This window comes from Balearica regulorum, chromosome 10 (assembly GCF_011004875.1).
Source record: "Balearica regulorum gibbericeps isolate bBalReg1 chromosome 10, bBalReg1.pri, whole genome shotgun sequence".
Lineage (NCBI taxonomy): Eukaryota > Metazoa > Chordata > Aves > Gruiformes > Gruidae > Balearica > Balearica regulorum.
The window spans coordinates 2,347,832-2,371,440 of NC_046193.1; the positions used below are offsets into that span (position 1 = coordinate 2,347,832).

At 38.5% G+C, this 23,609-nt stretch overlaps 1 protein-coding gene across 6 annotated transcripts in view; it reads left to right on the plus strand.

Moving 5' to 3' along the window:
- RAF1 (Raf-1 proto-oncogene, serine/threonine kinase) overlaps positions 1-23,609 on the plus strand; it is a 79,388-nt gene that overhangs the window by 24,380 nt on the left and 31,399 nt on the right. The window contains exons 1-2 of one of the 6 annotated variants that reach the window (XM_075762722.1): positions 10,310-10,480; positions 21,273-21,328. The gene's annotated coding sequence lies outside the window, so the exon portion shown is untranslated. Of the gene's footprint in view, positions 1-10,309; positions 10,481-21,272; positions 21,329-23,609 lie in introns of those variants that run through there. The other 5 variants (XM_075762718.1, XM_075762723.1, XM_075762721.1 and 2 more) reach the window with 5 other exon arrangements.

The following is a 23,609-nucleotide window of genomic DNA, read 5'->3' on the forward strand; positions in this document are numbered from 1 at the left end:
CCTATATAAATGATTATTTATAATATGCTTAACTTTGGTTACCTAGCATTTTATATCCTTGTCAAGTCTTCTTTTATAAAATACTATTTTCAGTATGGTCATCTTTTTTTGAAAGACTGCTTAGGTTTCTAGTCCAGCAGAACAACTGAATTAACTCAGGATTATCGAATTCTACAGTACTAGCTACTTTCAAGTAGCACGTTCTTACCAAGAACTCAAACTATAAAGTAATTAGAACATATTGGCTTTTTGCCAAATTCCAAGATAGGCTTCCTTGGCAAGCATCACCTCAAATGTTTCATGTAAGTTGTTCTACAGCAGGTCCACTTTCCTCCAGGAAAAGCTATTTTATAGAAAGGGAGTCTTAGCAATCCTTACTTCTAGATTACTTTATTGTTCCATATCACTACACAGTAGTAGCATATTTTGTTGTAAATTCTTTCCATTACTCACAAAGCCACACAAACATCTTGGAGCTTTCCTCTGAGAATTCTTAACTTCCTACAAAAACAAGCAACAAAAAGCTACCAGGAAAAGTAACCAGAAGATTTTTAATCACTTGAGTCTATTTCCTATCCCTAAGAGAAACTAGCATTTTCCACATGTTTTAAGTTAAATACTCAAGTGAATTACATGGCCTGTATTAAATTAAAGCTATGATCTATCACTTTTTTATGAACTATATTGTGTCAAATATGAGAACAGATCCTATTTCTTACCCATATTCAAAGACTTCCTAGGATTGCTACAGAAATGGAAGTTCTTCTTGAATAGGCCTGGTTTATCTTTTAATCACTTAAATGTGAGATTTAAATCCCATGTTTTAAATAGAAAATACTGGCTAACACATGTGTACAATAACTCAAAGTCTTTAACTTAGACTTTACTGTGGTGACACTCACTGCTCTCCTCCAGATACCAGAGGAATTGGGATATATTGCAATATCAGATTTCACCACTTTGAATATTGCAAGAGCAAATTGTTACACTTATGGTAGTCCATGATGCTAAAGCTTTGCATTGATAATATTTAAATACTCTAGACTGCTTTAAGGTGTGTTCAAATGAAAACATAACTGAACTAAGGCTTGGCACATATCGTTACATATTTGTGCATTTAAAAGTAATGGCCCACCCCGGAGAGAATCCGGAAGCAAAGCGAAATGCCAGGTGTATTTGGAAGAGATGATTTTTATTTCTTATAGTCAATATACTAAATTTAGTAAATCCTGTCCTCTGATACTGACAGGTAAGGACTCATTGATTTATTTTTTTAAATTGCTGTGTGTTCTAAGGTTGTGTTTCACTTGCTTTTGTTTTTTTGTTGTGGTGTTAGCTTTTTTTATCCCCATCTCAAAATTGTATGTTAAATCTTGCCTTCCTCCATCTCTGAGCTATATGAGGATGACTAGGAAAGCACAACTGTAGAAGTTAAAGGGCAAAGTGTAGTGACTATATATAAAGTTATAAAAAATAAACAATCTCAGTAATATGCTTCACTAGGATAGTATTAAAAATCTGAGGTGTTAGACCTTTGGTTTCAATGGAAATATCTTGAACTCTCCAAGATATAAACAAAGCAGGTGTGAAATATAAATTGTTATGAATTAAATAAGGTATCCTATATTTCAAATATTCTGGAAACTTGCTTATAAAAATATCTATATTTATTTTGAACAAAACTGTGTCTATAATCACCAATACATATTTAAGAATAAGCATAGTTGACTATATGTTATCAAATGCTAAACGAAGCCTGGGGGGGGGAAAGAGGGCAAATAATTTTGCTTGCATTTTTGTCAGCTAAGAGCGTGACCCTATTTGAAAACTTGATAAATCAAAATCCATTACTTAGGGAAATAACTTTGTTGCTTTGTACTGAATGTTTCACCAAAATATTTAGTTAAAATAGCTAATTTTGAAGTCTGTGATTCTGAAAGCTACAAAAAGTCAGATAACTTACCCAGAGAGTACTGGGTCAAAGCATGTGAAGGCTGCATGCACCCACATAACCAGTATGACCAAAGATCTCTTATTTACCGTATGGCCTTCATAACAGGAGGAAAAATCCACCTCAGTTTTCTTTTAAGACTGCCTTTTGAAAATAGTGTATCATCTGTCAAGGGTGTCCTGGGGAGACGTTTCAGCAATTGATCCTCCTCAGATGATAGAAATAATGCTTTTGAGTTTCACTCTACTTGCCTCAGGAAAGATTTAACTTCAATTACAGAACCATCATAAAGCACCACTGACCCTATAATATTGCAAGTAATACTCCGGTTAGAATTAAGGTAATAGCATGGCATATATGAAAGAATTTAAATAGTGGTATGTCAAAGTCATCAAACCTCAGGTTGGAATTATAAGTAAATATTTATTATATGCTGGCAACAAGAATTTGCTGTTGCTTTCCCTCTGCCAACTTTATATATATTAGGGAAAAATAATACCCTCTTTTTTCATTTCCTGTCTGAAAGTTAGCGTGTGAACACAGAATCAGGTTACTTCAATTAACAAAGATGTTAGCAATGCTTACTCTATAAAAAAAACAGGGCTTTGCTCCCCCAAAAAGATTTTGCTTTTTTTTATTTGGCCTTACTATTAAATAAACTGATGTCTCAGCAATAATGTTTTAGCAGTTACTTAAGTTCTTATGTCACTGTTCTGTTTAGGTGAAATGCAGGAGAAAGGCTTACATAATTTGTTGCTAATGCAAAACTTCTGTCTCCTTAACTTCAAACTTATTTCTGGTGGAATGTCTGAATAAATTAATCTGAACACATCTGAGTATTAGATATACATCTTGAAAGTATTAAAAATACTCAAGTACAACCAGACATGTCGATACTCATTTCTCTGCAATTGCTGAAAGATTTAACAAATCTACTAACACAGCATACTAGAGTTTTGCAGTGAGGCATAGCAATAGACTTGTATGTTTGCATTCCTTTCACCTGATGTCTTCGCTAATTACCGTTCAAGTAATTTACTTGTTTTGCTCATAGCATTGTTTTGTATTTTATTATCTTGCAAATAGAAATTTGAAAAAAGTTCTTACAAAAATAAAACCAAACCAAACATAATCTTGTATTAGAAGCTTTAAAAATGATAAAATTGACTTTTTCCATTGGAGGAAAAGCATACCCTGATGTATATAATAAATCTGATTACTGCTGTCTAGTCTAAGAGAAATGACTTTGTAACAACAACAAAAAAACCTGAACAAGTGACACAAAACATCTGACAAAAACACCCCCCCCCCTTTATAATCAGAGACTAAATTAGCCATATACATATACAATGTATTTTGCTTTAAATACCATACCTACACTGGTGTATCATCCTACAGAGCTTCACATAGGGAAATCTACTGATGCCTTCTGCTGCTGACAAGAATAATGCTGATACCTGCAACAGATATGTGGTCCGTTAGCATTTTTACCAATGCACCTTAGTCTAGTTCTGAAATACAATGTACCAGCATGCTTTAGACAGACATGTTATGAACTTATACTTGTGCAGCTACCAAGCTTAATCAGCTTAATAGTAAAAATCTTTCCCTGTTGTCATGTTTTCATTAGTATACTGTCTCTGAAGTTATGTGCTGACAACATAATTTTTGTCATACCCTTTTAAGCACAATTTGCTATATAGGACATTGAGGTATCAAAGGCTAGCTAAAACATATATTGAAAATATATATCGACGTATCAAAGGCTGGCTAAAACATGGGTATATTGCCTAAGGTAATGTATGCCTTTGATCACCTATCTTTGTTTATCTGAATGTTTGAGATGAACTTGAAAGACAATGGATAAATAGGCTTGTGCTGAAAGCCAAATACTTTTTTTTTTTCTTACTTTGTGTAGCTTTTTATAACAGAATCCAGTAAATGAGTTCCACTTGGCTTAGTACATGAATATATGCATGTGGCTAAAATGGGCTTTTAATTTGTCTTCTTGCTAGATGCATTGAACCTTTGAATGATACCAGGTATTTATAACCTTATACCTATATTCTAATTAGAAGTCTGGCTTTATCTGGGAACAGCAGTGTTGGAGAGCAGCGTGGATAGATACACTGGCTAGACTGCTTTCGATTCCCTTGTCTCTTAAAATCTACCTTTGATAAAAGCCAAGTGTGATGTCAAAAAGCACGTAAGTGAGTGTTTCTGTACACAATACAAACACATGACAAGAAGAATAGGGTCCTCATCAATATGATAAAAAAAAAGTTCGGCTTTTTATAAAGGATCACAACAAATAGGATTTATGAAAAGATAAAGGGAAGTTTATAATTTTTTTGTTTGCCTATCATCCCTCCATATGTTTTGAACATATATATACACACAGATATAGTCAGACGTATATCTTCCTATTTTACCCTATTGCTACTGATTCAATACTTGTGATTCTTCAAAGAAAACTGAAATTTTACTGTCATCGTAATGTACATTATTACAATGGGTGACTTCTAGAGAAACTAAGTATTGAATGCAGTTCAGTTACCACACACTAGAAATTGTCCATGCACAGGAAAAATAATATATAGCTTGAGGTCATGCCAAATCAGTTAATCAGTCTCTTTATGTAGCTCTGTATAGGTATAATAAAAAAATCTTCTGCAGCTGAGCAATTATATATTCATGCTATGTTCTGAGAATCTTTGTCAGGAAAGAGGTATTTATGCTTTGTTATTTTTAAACTGCAATATTCAGCCCTAAATAGATTTTTATTGTGGTTAGACTTTTTCAGAAAGTCAAAATAAACCCAATAAACCAGTTTGGTTAGGTTTCAAAAACAGAACACATGTATAAATCAAAGTGCTGTATTTATTGTCTATGAAGTAGGAATGGCTGTTCAAATAGCAACAAATTAAAGCCTAGACTCCCCCCCCAGACTATTTATTCACTGTGCAGGTGGCACCCATCAGTTCAGTATCTCCACATTAAATTTATAAAACATTATTCTAAAATGAGTTTTCATGCTTTGATATTCTCAGTAGACAGGGGTATACCAATTGACTTAGTACATTTGTCTTATGGTCCTCTTTGAAGCTTCCTAAATTCTGTCTGTGATAAAAGGAATGCTACCCAGATTCTCGATCCTTCTATTGGGAATCTAACTGCTATCCCTCTGATACATTTCCAACTACAGGGAAAAACCACATCTCTGGTTACCTAATAAAATACAACTATACCTGTCAGACACAATTTAACAGAGATCACTTGGAAACCATGTGGCTTTAGTTATTTTTAAATCTTTTTATCTTATCTTTTTTTTTTTTTGCAGTCAGCTTGTACTGCATTTGCAAATGGGTAGCCAAGGTCCATAACAGCAAATGAGTCGACGGACAAGGGCTGAGTCATGCAGCAGGGACAATTGTCTGTAAGCAGGAGCTGTGCTTTCAATCTCAGGTTTCAAAGTTATGACCAGCATTCTCATGTGTCACAACTTCTTTTCACACTAAAAGAAAAATAAATCTTGATAATAAGTACTGCAAATGAGTATCTAAAATGCAGGAAAGCAACTGAACTCCTCCCATCTGGAGAGGAGTCTGAGAGAACTGGATGGGGTAGTGCAGTGCCTCTGAATTTTCCTAGAAGCAAATTGCATTGCACTGAAATTGGAGAAGCAGAAATTCTCTGCTGCACAGCATATAAGAAGCCCAGAGACACTGGATATCTATAATACCATAAATTACAGGGAGCATATGGAGCACTGAAAACTGGTAGGGAGTTTGTTGAAAATTTTAGGAATGTTTCATATAAGATTATCAGTGAAGAAAGGCTAATATAACTTTTTTTTCCCCAGTAAGAGATTATTGCTTATTGTTTATAGACCTGCTCTCCCAGAATAACTTATTTATTACTATAGGGCTTAATGAAAATCTGCTTCAATTTTACACTGAAGTGTTCCCACACAAACCTGTATTGAAAAATCCATTGCAACTGACACTTTCACCACATATTTTTATTGTTAAATTTATATAAGGACATCCAAAGAACCCTATAAGTATGAATACCTAATACATGGATTATAGTATTAGAGTCCATTATGGAACGGATTCTGGAAGAATATACAAATCTGTAGAGGATTACAGTCTTTGACATTACAAGGAATTGCATATGGTTTTTTAGATAAACATGTTTCTTAAATGCAAGTGTTAAAGCACTAAAGAAGAAATGAAAAAATAAAGAGAATGACCACTTCATTCTGTATATACATTTAAGTTAACAGATAAGGCAAAACTGGTTTGCGAGCTAACTATGGCACAACATATTTACCTCAGGCAGTGTGTCTCATGGGGTGTGTGTAAAACATGACAAAAGAAACTTTGCATGACAGCTCTTGGTAACCGGCTTAAAGCACTGAAATTGGCTTGACCCTGCAAATAAATAAAGTGAATTTAAAAATAGATACTGAAGTATGAAGTAATAGCTGCATATATAAGGTTTGCATCTGTATTATAAAGTACATGACTTGACTTTACACTGAGACAAAGATTTGCTGAAGGAAATCCTTGGGGGTTAGAACCTCCAGATACGCAAGCCTACGTGACCCCGACTCATAGCCTGACTGACCTCCCCTGAGTTCTCTGGGTGCAGGAATTGCTCAAATGGATCTGCTTCCAGAATTCAGTCTTCCCAGGGAAGTAATGAAGTCACTACATGCTTCGTCTATGACTGATGATAAAGACTGAGGCGTTTGGAAGGAGGTGTTTTTTGTGTTGTGCCTATGGGAAGTCAGGTGGTGTTTTTGTAAGGAAAAGAAAAGCTCCCAAGATCTAGCTTCGCTATTTGGCTGAAGAGATGCTGAATGGAGTGGAGAAAGGTATGCACTGTAGCCAGCCCAACAGCAACCACATTTAGTTGGATATGGATAAAATAAAAAGTTAAGAGTTTGTTCAGGATAAAACAACAAAAATAATTAATGTGAACAGACTGTGCTATGGCTTCCATTCCAGCAAAAAACAAGTTTACTGCTTTATATATATATATATATAAAATGTCCTATTGTTGTAATGTGTGCAATTTAAATTCTTCAATGCATGAAAAAACCCAAACTATAAATTACATTCCAACCCCTCTTCTTTGATTACTTCAGTGACACAGGGAAATAATAAAGTCTTTCAGCTGAACTATAGAATTTAAATGGTTTATGCATCATCATACAAATAAGGAATATCTTATTTGGAGTACTTCCCTTCTAGGTTGCTATTGCTTGATATGTTCAAGGCCACCTTCTTCATGGCCTCTGTATTATGGGGGGAATAAGGGAATAATTTATACCATATATCAAAATAACATGCAGAAGTACAATACTTTGAATGCAGCTCAGATTGAACAACCGTGGATGGTTAAAGTGGCAAAGTTTGTCTATGGCAATCCTTGGCTTGAGGAGTAAGGGAGTAAGGTTCGATACCCAAAATTCCATAATAAAGTGTGTATATACATTTCTTCTTTTTCCCAGCTAGCTTTACACTCCTAATTCTTGCTACTCATTCTTCTGAGGCTTATAGGTCTTTTATATACTAAAGATACAATTAAAGTTATAGGATACCACTTAAAACACTTTATATTCTTTGAGACTCCCCAAGTAATCACAATTAAATAGACTAGGCAATGAATATTGCACATAGCAAACTGAACCACAATAAATAATAGGTTTAACTTTTACATGCTTCTTTTCCGCAGTCAATATTAACACTTTTCTCAAATATGGTCACTCAGCATCATCCATGCCATTTTTAACAATAAGGAAACTGAAGTCTGTGAAGCTGGGATGGCTTTGCCTGTGTGACGTACCCACTGCATGAAAGGGAGTTCCCAAGTCCACAACCACTAGACAGATTTGCCTAGTATCTCAAGATAATAGTTGCTGTCACCAGCCCACTCTAAACCCTAGTGGCGCTCATTCTCTTTCTAATCGCTCCTCAGCCTGCTTTTTATAGAAAACACTTCAGATGGTGAAAATGTAAGATTTGATTACATGCCTGGACAAATGAAAGTCTAATACCTGGACGCTCATGTGTTAAATATATTGTAAACCCAACCACTAAACACAAATATAAAACAGATCAACCTCAGGAAGAATGCTAATAACTTTCAGTTTATTTTGGAAAGTTTGTTCAATTTTTGTTTCCCTTCTACTTTAGTGCTGCAATGTTTGAGTTTCTTTGCTTGGTTTCCTTGTTTGCTTTTTTTTTTCCTTGTAATTATTGTATTTCTTTGTATGTGCTACATTGTTTACCTATCTGAGATTTGGCTTGCTTTCCTCCATAGCTGTGTTCATTTGTGCCATGACTGCAATCCTTGATCTTTCTACTCTTTCTTTTAGAAGAGAAGTTTAAAATTTTATGTCAAAACCACCTCTTCTGTTACCCCTCTTTTCCTCCCCTTTTTCTTTTTAAGCTTTCCATGGCATGTTCTTATTCATATTGTACATTATAATATTTCAAGCTCCTTTTGAGTATTTTGCCAAAATCTGTAGTACTCTCTACCATATGACATGGATATACTCAGTTTTAACCCATGTGAATATTTATTGTACACACTGCTCTGAGTTTGTTTCTCCTGGGCCGGCTCCTGCAGTCAGATACATGGATATGACTCCTGATAAAGTCAGGTAAACTGTGTATGTGCATCAGAGGACTCCTTCAATTTAAATGTGACACTGAAATGCCATATAGTAGTTATTCTCTTGAAAAGAATGATTCACATTCATAAATTTTGTCCTTGGTCAGTATCTTCTTGGTTTGGATTTGTTTTTCTGGTGGGGTTTTTTTTTGTAAGCCTGAGCCCATGGCAATGGGGAAGAGACAAAGACGAGAATAAGCACTTTTCCTAACAGAAGGGTTGAAATCTCCATGTAGTTTGTCTTGTAAAAGAGTGCTACAAAAGTTTAGTTAAATCTTTCTTTTAGCAATACCCTCTAAACTGAAGGCATCATTACACTGGAGTAAGAGGATAACTTCTAGAAATATGGGAATAAAGTACTGAATCACAGTATTCTAGAGACATGGAAATTTCTGTTTCAGCCTTCTAGAGGTCCTGGTTGCCATCCTCATTTCAATCTCCCATTACTTGGCAACCTCACTTCCTCCTGGAGGCACCAGTAGCTAAAGACTTTGTGTATATTTTTTTTTTCTTATTTTGTGCTTTGGAGAGGCAAACCCAACAGTGCTGCTTTTTTCTTGCCCTTGCTACGACTCTATGAGAGGTTAATGTGACTTTAGCTGAACTCAAGCATTGGTTCATATGAGAATAAACCCTCTTCTGTAGAGAAATCCCAAATAAGGGTGAGAGAAATTTGCTGGAGGCTCTTTTTAGAGAAGTGCTTATTTAATTAACAATTAATGTAACTTACATGACTGTAAATGCAAACACGTATGCTCTTTAAGAACAGTTGTAGGAGACGTGTTTTACTTTGCAGTGGCTATGCTTAGAAGTGTTGTTTTGGGATGATAAATTAACTGTTTACTGTGCAGCGCTGAGCATTTTCAAAGCCTGACCTAAAATAGGTTGGTTTGTGGTGCACTGGCAGTACCTTAACAGACAGCAGAGCCCTCCAGTATCTTTACTTTGACACGGAGGCTGTGCTGAGTTAGACACAGGGCATTGCTGTCTGACAGCTGTTCCCTGTCTTCTCCAGGAAAAGAGGTTGCACGCTATTTTTTTAAAAAATTTCTCCCCAGATACCTTTCCCAGCAGTTCACACCCCACCCCTCTCAGCACGTACCGCCCCTTGGGAATTTTTGCCTGTTCCCTTCAGAAACAGGCTTTGCCTTTGAGCAGGTAAGACTTACGGGCTCTATTCTGGAAGCGCGGCTGAGGCAGGTGTCGGCCCGGGGAGGGGGCGGCCCTACCCGCGGGGCCCCGCCGCTCACACACCCGTGAGCCAGCTCTGCCGATACGTCCCGCTTAATTAATTGTCAAACCACCAAGAGATTTAGCCTAGGCAGGGCTGAGCGGGGGACGCGGGGTTGCAGGGAGGCGCCTCTGGAGGACTGACTGAGGGCAGGCGGCTCGGTCGCCCCGGCAAGGCCCGCTCCATCTCCCCCGGCGCGGCGGCAGAGCTCATTCCCCCCACCTCCAGCTCGGTTCCCGAGCAGGTGGGGGAGAAAGGAGAGAGGAGGCGGGAGCACCTCACCTCCCTCCACGGCCGGGCGGGGGCAGCCCCGGCACCTCAGCCGCTCCCGCCGCTCCCAAATGGCGGCCTGCAGAGGGGGCGGGGGCGCGGAGAAGAGCGGGCTCTATCGACAGCTCGGCGCTCTGCGGTCAGGCCGAGAGGCGGGGAGGGAAGAGGACGGGAAAAGAAGGGGAGACAGGCGAGAGGGAAGGAGCCGAGTACCGAGAGGTCGATGGGCGGAGGATAAATGTCTCGCTGAGTGTGAGGCCGCCATTTTAGATGAGGAGCGAAACGAACGGCGCCGAGTGGGACAAGAGCCTGGAGGGAGCCGCCGAGAGGGAGTGACATAGGTACGAGCGGCGTTGGGCTGGTGAGCGGCAGAGGGCAAAGCAGGGAACGAGGGGGAGGAGGGCTCCCCCTTGTCCCATTCCTCTTCGGCTCTCCCTTCCTCGGTGCTGGCGCCTGGATCGGCGCCGGCTGCTCCCAGCGGCGGCTCAGCCCCGGGCGCATCGACCCTGCCGCCGCCTCGGCCGTGAGGGAAACTAGCGCGGGGGAAGGCGGCCGCTCGCCCCCTGGCAGGGACCGGGGGAGGAAGGAATCGGCCGTCTCCGTACCTGCACGTCGCGGCTCATCGCGGAGCCCTTTGCGGTCGGATCGTTTCGTGCGCGCCGCCTCCCCTCCGCAGCCGGGGCCCGCGTCCCTGCCGCGGGGCCGCCCTGTCCGCCGCGGGGCCCGGGCGGGGGCTCCCGCCTCGAGAGGAGAGGTTGCGCGGCGGCCCGGCCCGGGGAGCGGGGAAGGTGCCAAAAAGCCTGGGGTGGGGGGTGGGGGGGCTGCTGAGGCCCGTCGCGGCCGTGGCGGGTCAGGTGGGAGGGGAGGTGTGTCGTGGCCGCCGGCTGTCAGTGCCAGCGCGGAGCCCCGGGGCCGGAGCCGCCCCCCGGGGGGCTGGCGGGGGCGATGCGCGGCCGAGGCGGGTGTGCCCCGGCGCTGGGGCGGCCAGCGGGCGGGATGAGCAACGGGCATCCAGGAGCAAGCACCTGGAACGGTGCCCTGGTCGAGGGCGGGGGGGATGCCCAGCGGTGGCTCCGCTTGCCCGGCCTCCTCGGGTCTCCGCTTCGCTGCTGGCAGCTTTGTCCCTCCTGTGCTTCCAGCGGGGACTCCCTAACCTCCTGTTACTTTGATCTGCTGTCTTCTGAACCGAGAACGGAAAATGAGTTTAAGTTGTATGAGCGTCACTGAATGCATTCTGCTAAGGCATTCTTTGGTTTGAGCTGCTTGCTTGCTTGATTTTGTTTTGACTTGGATTCAGTTTAAAAAAAGACATTTGAAAGCTGGAGTGAGATTCTCTAGTTTTCCAATTTCTTCTAAACGGTTACAACTTTGCTATGTTTAGATTGTGTGACTCCAGAGGCAGGGCGCGAAGATTGTGCTGTTTCAGGACTCTTTTTTATCTGTAGTCTAAGTGTACACTCAAATAACCTGTCCGTGCTAACAGCAGCACGTCTCTTTTCCATTGTTCGTCTTGCCTACGTCAGGCTAAATAATTAGCGTAGATTTTTTTTCCTTCTTAGCCTTTAAGTGACATCCATAAATACAGAGACTTTACCTGGGACAATGAGACCTCAGAACCAGTTGTAGTGGAATTGCTACAGCACAGTGTGCATTCCAGATGCAATTGTAGGTTGTTGTAGGTACGCAGAACAAGAAGGGTCTGTAATGGAGTAAAACTAAGATTCTTCAGAAAACAAAGCCAACTTAAAATGTCTGAAAATAGTTTTGTACAAAAGACTTTTAAAATGTTTTTTGTTTTAATGTTTGTGAAAAAGCTCAGCTCCAATTATTGCATAAAGGATCACTGCAAAAACTAGGATACCATTTGAATGGACATACTTGTCCCTTAGGACGCATCTACAGTGTTGCTGCAGAAGAAAAAATTAAATTGGTGAATGTGAGAGTTAATTTCAGGCAGTTCAGCTAAATCTGTTCTGCAGACACCCATTCAAAATGGTAGTGGCTTTAATTTAGTTAGTCTTAATGAATATTTTTTGTAGCTAAACCCTAAGGCTACAATTAATCATAAAAAGGTATGGATCTGTATGTATGATCATGAAATGGGTGATTGATTAATATGGTAAGCAATTTAATCTTGGGTTATTAAATCAGAGGTGAACTAGCTTACTTGGGTTGGAGCAACAGTGCTTTTAGAAATCTGGAATGTGTTTTTCATACGGTTTGTTGCCATACTTAATATCTTCAGGACTGGACAACTTATTGTGCAACACTGCTGACTAACCTGCTTTGAAAGAAAATCTGGAAGTAGCAGAGAAAATATCTATTTTTTTTTCCAAAGAACATATAAGCCTCTATTTTTTTCAGTTGAATGCCTTTGGTGTGTACATAAAATTTTTTGTTCTTTAACAACAACAAAGCTTGTTCAAATTACATATGAAGTTACTTCTGTCTCAGGGCCTGAACTTACTACAACTTATTAAAATAACTCATATTTTATAAACCACAGACATGACCCATGGAAATCATTGGTCAGCACTTCTTGGTATGCTAAATCAGCACTAGTTTCTTCTGGGATGTGTACTCCTCTCCTCCCCCCCAGTCTGTTTATTTGGCTCCCTCACTGTTGGGAAACCAGGAGTTGAGGAAAAAACAAGTTTTCCTTGTTTTCTGTCTTTGAAAACAAATTATATTGAGGTGATGAGAGCTGTTGGTTCGAAAACTTCTGTACGAGATGGAACCAAAAGCTGGTAGTTTGAATTATGATGTATCAATAAGTCTAAAAATCAGTTAGTTTCAAATGCAGGAGTTGTGCTGATAAATTCACTTTCGTGTTATGGACACAGAATGTTTAAATTGTTTTTACGTTGCTGATGAAGTTTTGAGAGCAAATGAACTAACAAAGTTTAGTTCAGTACAGATTTGTATGTAGCCTCTGATCATCTCTCCTGCAAACATAATGTCTTTCTCTTCCGTGACACCTTCAGCATCACACTTTTGTAATACCTCTAGCACCCCTTCCTTCCCCATCTTCAATATTGCCTTACTTAAACACTCTCTAGATTTTTTTTTTTTTTCCTTTCTGGTGTTGCTTGTCTACCTTCTTGGCCTGCCAGCTAGGCAAGAGGGAGGGTTTTTTCTTGGTTTGGTTTCGTCACATGCTGCTGTAGCTGGCACACCAAAGGTTTGTGTAGTGGTGCCCCAGCTGATGAAGAGGCAAGGAGAGCGAAGGGTTCTTCCATACTTTGGCTTTCTATTTCCACAGCCTGTGGGAATTTTGTATTCTTGATGGCTGTACCTAGCTGTCAAGTTGAAATAAGCTAGTCTGTCCAAGAGTTGCTGGAGGAGAGGCAGGACATCTGGGTGGCATGATCACATAAGACCAGTTGCCTAGGAAACAAGGGTAACGTGTTTTTGTTGAATTTCCAAAACTTCCATGCAAATTCAGCTTGAAGCAAATGAATAATTGAAAAGGATGATTGTTTTGTAAGAAATAAGTTCCTGGGCTGTCGTCTAACTTAAAAATGCAGAAATCTAAAGGCTGTGTAACTATGTGAAGAGAAATAGAAGTGAGTGCTTAATTCTCATAAAAGCATCAAATTGCATAATTCAAAAGTATCTTTAGTTGGGGAAATAACAATACACAGAATAGTCAAAGCGAGATTAAAACTTGTGATTTAACTAAAATTTCAAGCATGGTAATTTAAGCACAAGTTCCACATAAGCTTAATTGTAAACAAGCAGATGTGTTTAAGTCTGGATTGTACCGCTTTTGATTTTGTGTAATTGCTTATGCAAAGCCCTTCAGTATTTTCTGGTATGAAATATATCCATTGTGTATTGAATAAGGTTGTGGAAACATTTTGTTAGCTCTAGAAATAAATTGAAAGATGAGTTGATGTTAACAGTAGGAAATCAGGTGAAAATGCTAGCTTTGACAAATTAACAAGGTGTTTTAGCAATGAGCATGCATTAGCTTATGAGTTTTGAGACAGCATGAAGTTCTTACTCTGTGTGGTATTCTGTATGGGTAATCCAGATACGTATTTAACGGTGTTCCGAGTTTTTCTGAAAAGAAAGTCTGTTTTGGACACAGTTCTGTGAATAATTCTCAGTGCTCTGTTGGCTCTTGCTGCGTACACTGTTTTTTGTAAACAACAATTTTGCTTTGAAAAGCAGCTGGCGCACGTTTATTCCTTTAGTGACTTGAATATTGTGTTTGTACTATAAATGTCATCTGTTTCACACAAAGTTGATTTTATTGCAGCAGTGTGTACTGACCTTTTACAGTTTAATAGAATATGGTCATCTTGTGTACTGAAATGCTGCAATGCATACAGTAGATGAAGATAAACAAAGCGCTGGTCTTGAGTCATTTGTAAATGAGTAAAGCATTTTCTTGGTAGACTTCAGAGCTAGGAATTATCACCGATAATAAATAGAATGTTTACATAAATGAGTATCCTTTTTCCAGGGTTTTAAATGACATAGTCGATGTGATGGAATTACGCATTTTTTCCAGAGGTTTCTGCTTGCTTATGGGGAATGACAGGCTTTTTAGAGCTAAGATTTAAACGCACAAAACCTTTGGATCCGTATCGGACAACATGGTGGCAAATGCAGGTCATTGGATTTGTTTGCAGTTGCAGGTGTGTCTGGGTTCTGCCATTTCTCCTATGCATGTTCCCAACGTATCCTGCATGCTTGCATAAACGAAGCAGAGAAGTAGCACAGTTAAATCAAAGCTGATTGGTTTTAACTTCAGGCAAAAGAGTTTTAGAATTGCCTTGCAAATAATCTGTGCATGTGGTGAGTGTGTAAGTGACTCTGCCTTGTTTTCTTTGCGCTATCTGAAAATCTGCAAATGGGACCTGTATCTCCAGCTCTTCTGATATAAGCCCCTTTTTATGTTGTTGTTGTTCTCAGTTTCGTTGCTCTGTGGAATCATTTCACTTGCTGTGTTGTGGCTCTCTGCAGATGTTGAGTTGATTACGGTAGTGCTGCCTGTTTTCTCTTACTACTGCATTACTTTGCTTCATTTCAGATTTGAGCTTACGTTGCATACTTGTTATTGGTTTGACCCTAAAATATTTCATTTCTGACAAACAGCTGACAAAAGGGTGTTAATTAATATTGCATTCCAATTGAAATACGTAGTATCGGTTAAGAGCAGTTGAGACATCTTGTATATTTTTAGTTCACAAGCTAGAGGGAGGTTGCTTCACTAAGTTGCAGCTGGGTGTGGCATGGGGTTAACCATATTAATTAAAGCTGGCTCAAAGGTTCAGACTTTAAAAAATGGCTCAGAGCCCCCATTCTAGTCTTGTTACATACATTTTTTCGCTATAAAACAAGCTAGAGTTTTGAAAATGAGTGGTTTAGGAACACCTAGCTGGAGAGACTAGCAAGAGGGAGATGCAAGGTAGTGCAAAAATAGAAGAAAGATGTATTTAATGCCTTTGTACCTTTACAAGGCTAACATTTTGGTATACATTGAGAAACTTTAATATATGACTAATCTTCCTTTTTATTTTTCTGTAGTGTTTTTTATTTTGCTAGTCATTTGCTTGCAGTATATGTCCCTGTCAGCTCTATTAGTAATTTGAGCTAGTTTTTTGCGTATTCTACTTTCTTGTTCTATTCTCAATCATTTAACAATGTTTGCTCAAAGTCTGGTCATGCTTTCGGTATTTTCTAGAGTGGTCTTTTTGGTCTGTTAGCATACCACAAAAAGCACTGCTCGCTCTTTACTCTTTTCCTACCTGTGGAAGAGATGAAGTGTGTCTCCCCCACTGTGACTGCTTGTTGGACAAAGGAGTAGATAATCAACTTTTTTGCTTTATTCTATCATTTTCCCTGTGTAGATGAAACTGCATGTGAGGTTTTTATTTAAGAGTTTCTTGGTGAAACTGAAGGAAGCATAGTGAAACGGGTGAAGATACATGTACTCCCTTTTGTTTGCATGGAATTGTTACAGGAATGTAGGAGCACAGAGGGATAGTCCTGCAAAGTAATAGCCCAAATGTAGGGAGGACCATTAGACTGGAAGCTTCAATGGTGGCAGTGTTGCTCGGAAGAAAAAATACTATAATTTTGAGATTTTGTTTAAAAATTCCTAATTTACTGTTAAAAAAATGCTAGTTACGTTATTCCCAAATGATTCTCATAGAAAATAAAAATATTTTTTAAAATTTCTTGTAAAAGGAAAAGCAAGGTAGGTTTTAATTCCACTTAATGTGGAGGTGAAAGACCCTGAAATTACTTCTCTAGGTTCCAGTTGAAAAGGTGTATTTGATATATAGTAACAACTTGATTTTTTTTTAACTTTGTTTTAGAAACCTTATTCTAAGTTTCAGTGAAAGTTGATCCTACTTATGACATAGGATATGCCTCCAACTTCAGAGTCCATAAAACCTTCTTTTAGAATTCCAGAAGTTCAGAATTTACCTACCAGTTGTTAATGCCAAGGTTAACATCAGGTAAAATATTTTCCTTATTTTGATAATTTCTGATAGAATTTGAATTCCTTTAAGTCTAATCTATTTCATAAGCCCACTAAAATACCTTTCTTTTTCTTTAATCAGCTCTTTATTTGAGCACATCTTTGTTGTAATTTTATGAGTGTTTTTGTAAAACCTGTATTGTAAAACTCATGCATTAAGCATGGCAAATGGGTCTAAACTCTATCTGCTTTTGAATTCACATGAGACCTATGTATATTTCTTCATATAGAGACACAGTATTGGGGCTGCTGTGTGCAAATAAGAAACGTATTTTTGATTATGGCAGCACTTTCAAACTTAAGGAGAGTTAAATATGTTGACAATCATTCAGTTTTTCTTAGGCTGAGGAGAAAAAGATGTGATAGTAACTGTGCAAGCTAAGTGACATCCTGCTTTTTTATAGCTTTCTTTTCCCTATCTATCTCCCTCTCCAATAACTTTTGAAAGCTGTGTCTGATCAATACCAATCTGTAGGCATGAGCAGGCAGAAACCTGTTTGTGGTGTAGAAGATGGGAGGATACTGGTTTCCCTTGTACCTAATTAGAAAGCTAAGCAATTTCAGTCATCTCTAAGTCAATCTGCAGGCTAAGGAGTGTGAATTTCTTCTAGCTAAACAACATTTCTGTCTCATTTTGATCACTGGTCTAGCAGTATTAAATGCTCATATTGTGATGGTTATCTTTTTTGTGGAAACATGGAAAAAAACATCTAGAGTTCAGGTGCTAGGGAGTGGTTCTTCCAGGGCGGTTGGAGCTGAGGGGCTGCCTTTGCAGAAACAGGCCAAAATGGGTTCATTGGAGGATGGCACATGCGTGCTGTGAGAGAATGTAGTAAGTTAAGTAGCTTCCAGAGTTTTTTGCAGCCAAAAGAAACAACAAAGTGTGCAAGCCTCCAATTTTATGCTGACATTTAAGAAAAAATAAAACTGTATTCTGAATTACATCATTCATCTGTGTTAAATGCTTTAGAAGCAAGTATAAAGCTTACACAGGCAATAACAGCATGCCGAAACAAAGTGTTCGTGTCAGAGTGATACAGTGGATTGATTTCAGCTGAAAGTGAGTTCCAGAGCTTACTCTTAGATTTCTCAAACCTTTTAAGTTGACTGTGTAACTTGTTCACTGGCAATCAAGAGGTTATAAAAAGCGAGCCAGCTGATGTTGCAATCTAAGCACTGGCCATATAGTGGAAAGACTCTCCTTTGGCATGTTCGCTAGTGCTATTTTTACCTATTCCAGTAAGATCTGCCCTTGTGATGTTAAATTACAGGACAGTACCTGGAATTATTTTGTTTTACAGAAGTGCTGTATGCTCTGGAGAAAATTTCAATAAAATTATCAGGCAGATTGAGACTAAACTTGTCTTACATTTGCAAATATTTTTTCTTCTGTCACCACAAGTAATACTGCTGCTGTAACTAAGATATTCTTTCACTTTTGTTTGCATATTTTGTGTCTGGCAGAGGGGTTTTTTTAAATTTTGGTTTCCTTTGTATATTGAGTGTTTTGTCTTTCTGAGTTTCTCATGTGGAGACTTTAAATAGACAATGAGATTTTTAAAGACAGGGAATTAACAGTGTAGCCCAAGAATAAGTGTAGCGGGGGTTTTCGTCATAACTTCTAAAAAGCCTAGCTGGTTTGGATTAAATTTTAAGTTGATGATTCCTTCACACAATAGAAAATGAATTTAGTGGGTTTTTTCTGGGACTAGATTTTCAGCACTGCCAGTGACAGTACTGTTTCTACCAAACTGTAGTGAAAACTGGAGGAAACAGCAAGAATGCCATAAGAGTGTAACACTGGGGTTCAGTTGTAGAAGTATCACATATGCAGATGTATGACCATCTGAATCACAGTGCTGAAATGTCTAACATTTGTGATTACCTAATCTTAAATATAATATTTTCCAGGTGTATTTTCTAAAACAGCATCTAGTTCAAAAGTGACTTGACGACACTGAAACACAAACCTATAATTTTAAAACTGTTTGTTTCAAACTCTTGTTCTGGCTGTTTGCACAATTAGGTGTATATTTGTAGCAGTATTTTCTGTTTTTTCAAAAGCAGTGGTTTGATACTGAAGTATGATCGGTGATCAGCTTGTGCGAGTTCAGCGTTCCCCTTACAGACCACCTGCTTCCCTTGCTCCTTCTCTTGCACTGTGGAGGGTCTCAGGTGGAAATCCTGCAAAGAGGCAAACTTCCTCCAGTACAGAGTCGTTTTCTTCTCCCTTGGCTTTGCCATTGTCTTAGGTGAACAATTCTACTTCTCAGGTTTAATTGAATCTCACATCTGCAGTAACAGCTGGTATTTTTGTCAACTCGCTTCTTAAACCCTCCTTGTTGCCAGTTCTGTTAGCAAATGTTCTTCCTGATTTTTGTTTTTAACGTGTCTCTTATCTGCCAAGGAAAAGACATGATTTTTACTCCCTTACAGCTATTTGGTTGCAGGTAGAAGTATTGTACGTGCTGCTTCTTTAACCTGTCACACTCGTTTTGTGCTATGCCTTCTGTTCTTGATTTGTATACGAGATTTCTTTTTCTTCTGGCTGATTTTACGATAAAAATACTTCAGGTTTTTAGCCTATAAAACCTCTACACCTCCTCAGCAGTTTTCTCTCCTCTTTTTCATCTAAAATTATCCATCATACTGACTGAATTAATTTTCTCAAAGTTTGTCCAGACTTTTTTCAGCTCAGTTTTTAACTCTTGTTTTCCTCACGAACTGATCTTTACAGATTTCTTGACCTCTGAGCTAAATATGAGGATCACAACTGTATCTTTGTTTTTATCAGTTTGCTAATGCTCAACCTAGCTACTTTTAAAAAACAAAACCCCAACACTTCACTCTTACGCCCTCATGCCTATATTGGTTCCTGTGAGGATGTTTTTCTCTGGTCCTCTGCATATTCTTATGGTGGTTTTGATCTTCCCTGGTTTTTTTCTGCTTCAGGCCCCCACGTACTTTCTGGTCACATCACTTTCTACACCTTATTCCTCAGTAATGTAATCTGTTAAAAATAAATAAACAAACAACACCTCCTCCACCTTGATTTAGTGTAGATTATTTCCTAAATATGTCATCATTGCTGACTGGTTGTCTTCTGTTAGAACTAAAGATCTCAGCTTTTTTTCTGATGTGTGAAAGACAGAATTCCTTCCTCCCTTTTCCCCAATCTTCCTGCTTATATTTTCCATGATGGAAACCATATTGACAATATTTTGTATGTCACATTCCTAAATCTTTGCTGTAGAGAGGTAAGCAAGTTAGTAAGCAGGGTGAATGTACAGTTCAGACTGTAAGTAGGTTTTAGTTTTAAGATTATTAAGTGGCTCAAGGTGGAGATCCCAAACCATTCTCCTGGTTTCTTGTTAGTCTTTGCGAGTTTGCTGTCTCGGATAAAATCCTTGCAACTTTCTTTTTTTTCCTGTTCTATCCAGGAGAGAGGATACTTCTAACCAAAAGTAAGCTAGCAATGTAAGATCTCTTCTTGATTTTTTTTTTTTTTAATGTGTATTTTCTTGTATTTCGTATAAAAAAAGACTTGATGAAGCTGTGACTTTTCAGCCTGGAGAAGAGAAAGCTTTGGGGAGATCTTATCAATGTGTATAAATACGCTGATGGGAGGGAGTGAAGAAGAGGACACCAGACTTCTCACTAGTGCCAAGTGACAGCACAAGGGGCCATGAGCACAAATTAAAACACATGAATCTCAATCTGAACCTGAGAAAACACTTTTTTTTTTTTTTTTTTTTTTTAAACTGTGTGGGTGGTCAAACACTGGAAGAGGTTGCACTGAGAGGCTGTGGAGTGTGTATTTGTGGAGATGCTCAAACCCCAACTGAGGTGGTCCTGGGCAGCCTGCTGTAGCTGACCCTGCTTGAGCAGAGGTTTGAACTAAATGATCTCAAGAGGTCCCTTCCAGCCTCAATGACTCTGTGACTGTGTTGCATCTTTCCCTTCTCTAATCAACTCTGCATGGGATTGTTCTAGGAATTGCTAATTAGGATGGGAACTTTGGGTAAGAAAGCATTTTACCATTTACGATCTAGTGAATATTTTTGTGTATTTGAATTACACTCTTTCTTTAACTAATCTGAGCTTCCAATCTTTTAATCAAGAAGCTTCCCAGCTTCCCTAGGAATTCTAGCTTTTACAGTTAATGCTTATATGCAAGACACAGATAGCCTTCGGAGACTTAGCTTCTTATTGCTTTCTTTTTTTGTTGTTTTAGATCCAAGATTTCTAATAACATTTGTGAGTCAGCAAGGTGTTTCTGTGTGAAAGTAAGGAACTGATGTCTGAGAAGAAAGTATTCAACTCATACTTAATTTTTACTATTGTGAATTTTTAGCAGTAAGAGATTTTTATGATGTTCTTGAATGAGATTATGTTGAACTGGGCTAGCTTTTGGTCGTCATGCAGTCTGGCTTTACACAGTGCGTCGCATAACACTGAAATGTTGCATAAAATAATGAAAGGCCTTGAAAACTCCTTAACAGGAGAAGGATGATAAGTTAACTCTACTATTGATATAATTCACAAAATAATTTTTTAAATTAATTTATTATGTTGTGCATGTGTTTGTCTACCAAAATAGTAAATATCTTCTGTTTTTGTGCTACCTTCCACAGATGATGTACTTCATCCTTTTGTCATAGGACTTCATTCGCTTAAAGGAAAACTAAAGGTATAACTACCTTTCTCTGGTTATCTTTCCCTTCCTCCTTACCCTGCCCCATTATTTCTCCTGAGGTCCCTAGGTCTTTCCTGGGGGAAGAGAAGCTTACCACAGCCGAGCTCTGTGCTTGTATTCCTTCACTGCTACTAAGATTTGCTTTTTGTTTTTTGAGAAATTCCACAAAATTTATATGATGTCTGCAGTTGCTTCAGTGTTTTCTTTATCAGAAGTACTTGTTTAACTTAAACTCCTACTTTACTCAGTCTGCATGGATATTTACTTTGCAGGGGGAAAGCCTTTCCTCAGTTTAGAACTTTAGATCTTGATATTTGCCTGTCTTCCTCAAATAGTATTTGGCTTTCCACATAACTACAGATCTGTTGTGAATAATCCAGATCTAATGTAAATCATGTCTATGACATTATCTTAGAACTAGTGGTTGGGGCATTTTTTTGTTGGCTTTTTTCGTTTTTTCTGAGATTGTACCTCTGAAACAAAAAGTCTGTTACGGCACTTTGGTAAATAAATAAACCCCCACCCAAACCAGAACTGTAATTTCATGGATGTATTTAGTAAGGTAATGTGAGATAGAGTTAAAATGGAGCATAATATATTTTTGGGGGCAATCAAGACAGTAAAAGTTTGACATAGTCTAAGTAATTTTGCTTGTATACAGTCTGTAATTTCTAATTCCATTCAGTTATTTGCCATTTTGTGCAGGCTACTTTTCAAATACCAGTGCATAACAAACAACAAAATAAAGTCAGTAGAGCTGTCCAGTCAGTTTGTAACTAAAATACTCAAGTAGTATCATGTTAGATTTGGTTCATATTGCAGAAACATATGTTCAAGTATTCCCAGGTGCACTGTATAATAAAATATAACGGAGAATCATCTGTTCTGTCTTCTCACAGAAAAATATCTCAAGGCCCATTCCAAGCCTTTCTTAGTGCTATTGTTCCTATTCCCTGCTCCAGCCCCTGCCCTGATCTGTACATTGTGTCCATGCCCAGGCTCTTAGAATTGCAGAATTGACCTCCTGGTGGCACTGCTGGTTCTGGCACAGAGCCCACATTTAGTAAACTAGATTTATTAGTTTAAAGCTGCCCCGAGTGAATGCAGAGAACACCTGATTCTTGAATTAGCTGGATCACTGCATCCTATTCCAACTGTACAGATAATCTAGATTGTCTGGTATTTTGCAGTGGTATTTTAACAGTAACTGGTATATCTGAACTGTAGAGTTAGCTTGCATAGCTTGCAGCTCCCTGCAGTTACTTGAATAGCCTAATCTCAGACTGTCTTCAGCAAAACTGAGGTTGGTTTAAAGACTGGTGTACGTTCTTGGTGGTGGTGTCCTCACTGTCACTTCGTTTACTCCATGGAACTGACGGAGGACAGAGCCAGCAATTCTTTGTGCTGAGATTCTCAGTCACTTTTGTTTAATCCTTGAAAACTTGTGTGGGAAGGGCATTTAGTGGATTGCTGACATTTGAGTAACTTTTTTATCCTTGCTGTAAAGTGGATGAGTTCCAGGCAACTGTAAGCACAGTTTGGGGCTTTCATCCGTACTTGAAACAATTCAAGCAGGAGCAAGTTCAGAATGCAAATAGGCACATGTCTGAGAATGTATGTACAATTGATAGACTTTAGGGAAAAAGTGCTTGTCTGAAATGTCTTGCCTGTGTAATGTCAATACACATGTAAACTCATAGCCCCACTTCTGCAATGCAAGATCCGCTTTAAAGATCTATCTTTGTAAATCTTTCTTTGGAGGATTCTGCTGTGAAGAATTTAATGTGATGGTGAACACGCAGCAAGTCTCAGCATGACAAAGAGTGTCATAAAATGTGATTCTGATACAGATATAAGAAAGCAGTGTTCAATATGCTTTTTCTTTCTAGTTATGCATTTGAATTTACCAAATTAAAAAATTAACATCGCTTCAGCTTTAGTAGTCCTCATAATGTTAAGAGAACACATTTAAAATATTGAGTGACCACCTCTCAATATTTATCAATTGATCATAAGATAAAAATTAGAAATTATTATACTAAAAAAAGTGGAGGTTTTATTCCATGACATAGAGCTCTGGTGTTTTGTTAGCAAAACTCATACAAAAGGTATGTGCAAAATTTGTACTTTCCTTCCTTGCCTTTTCCTTTCATAGCAGTTTTAATAGCAATTTTATAAACTTTTTTTGTGAATCTATATAAGTTCATCAGCAGTACTGAACTAAAATTTAAAAATGTTCTGATAGAGTGCTTGGAAACACCTGCTGCATCTTTCT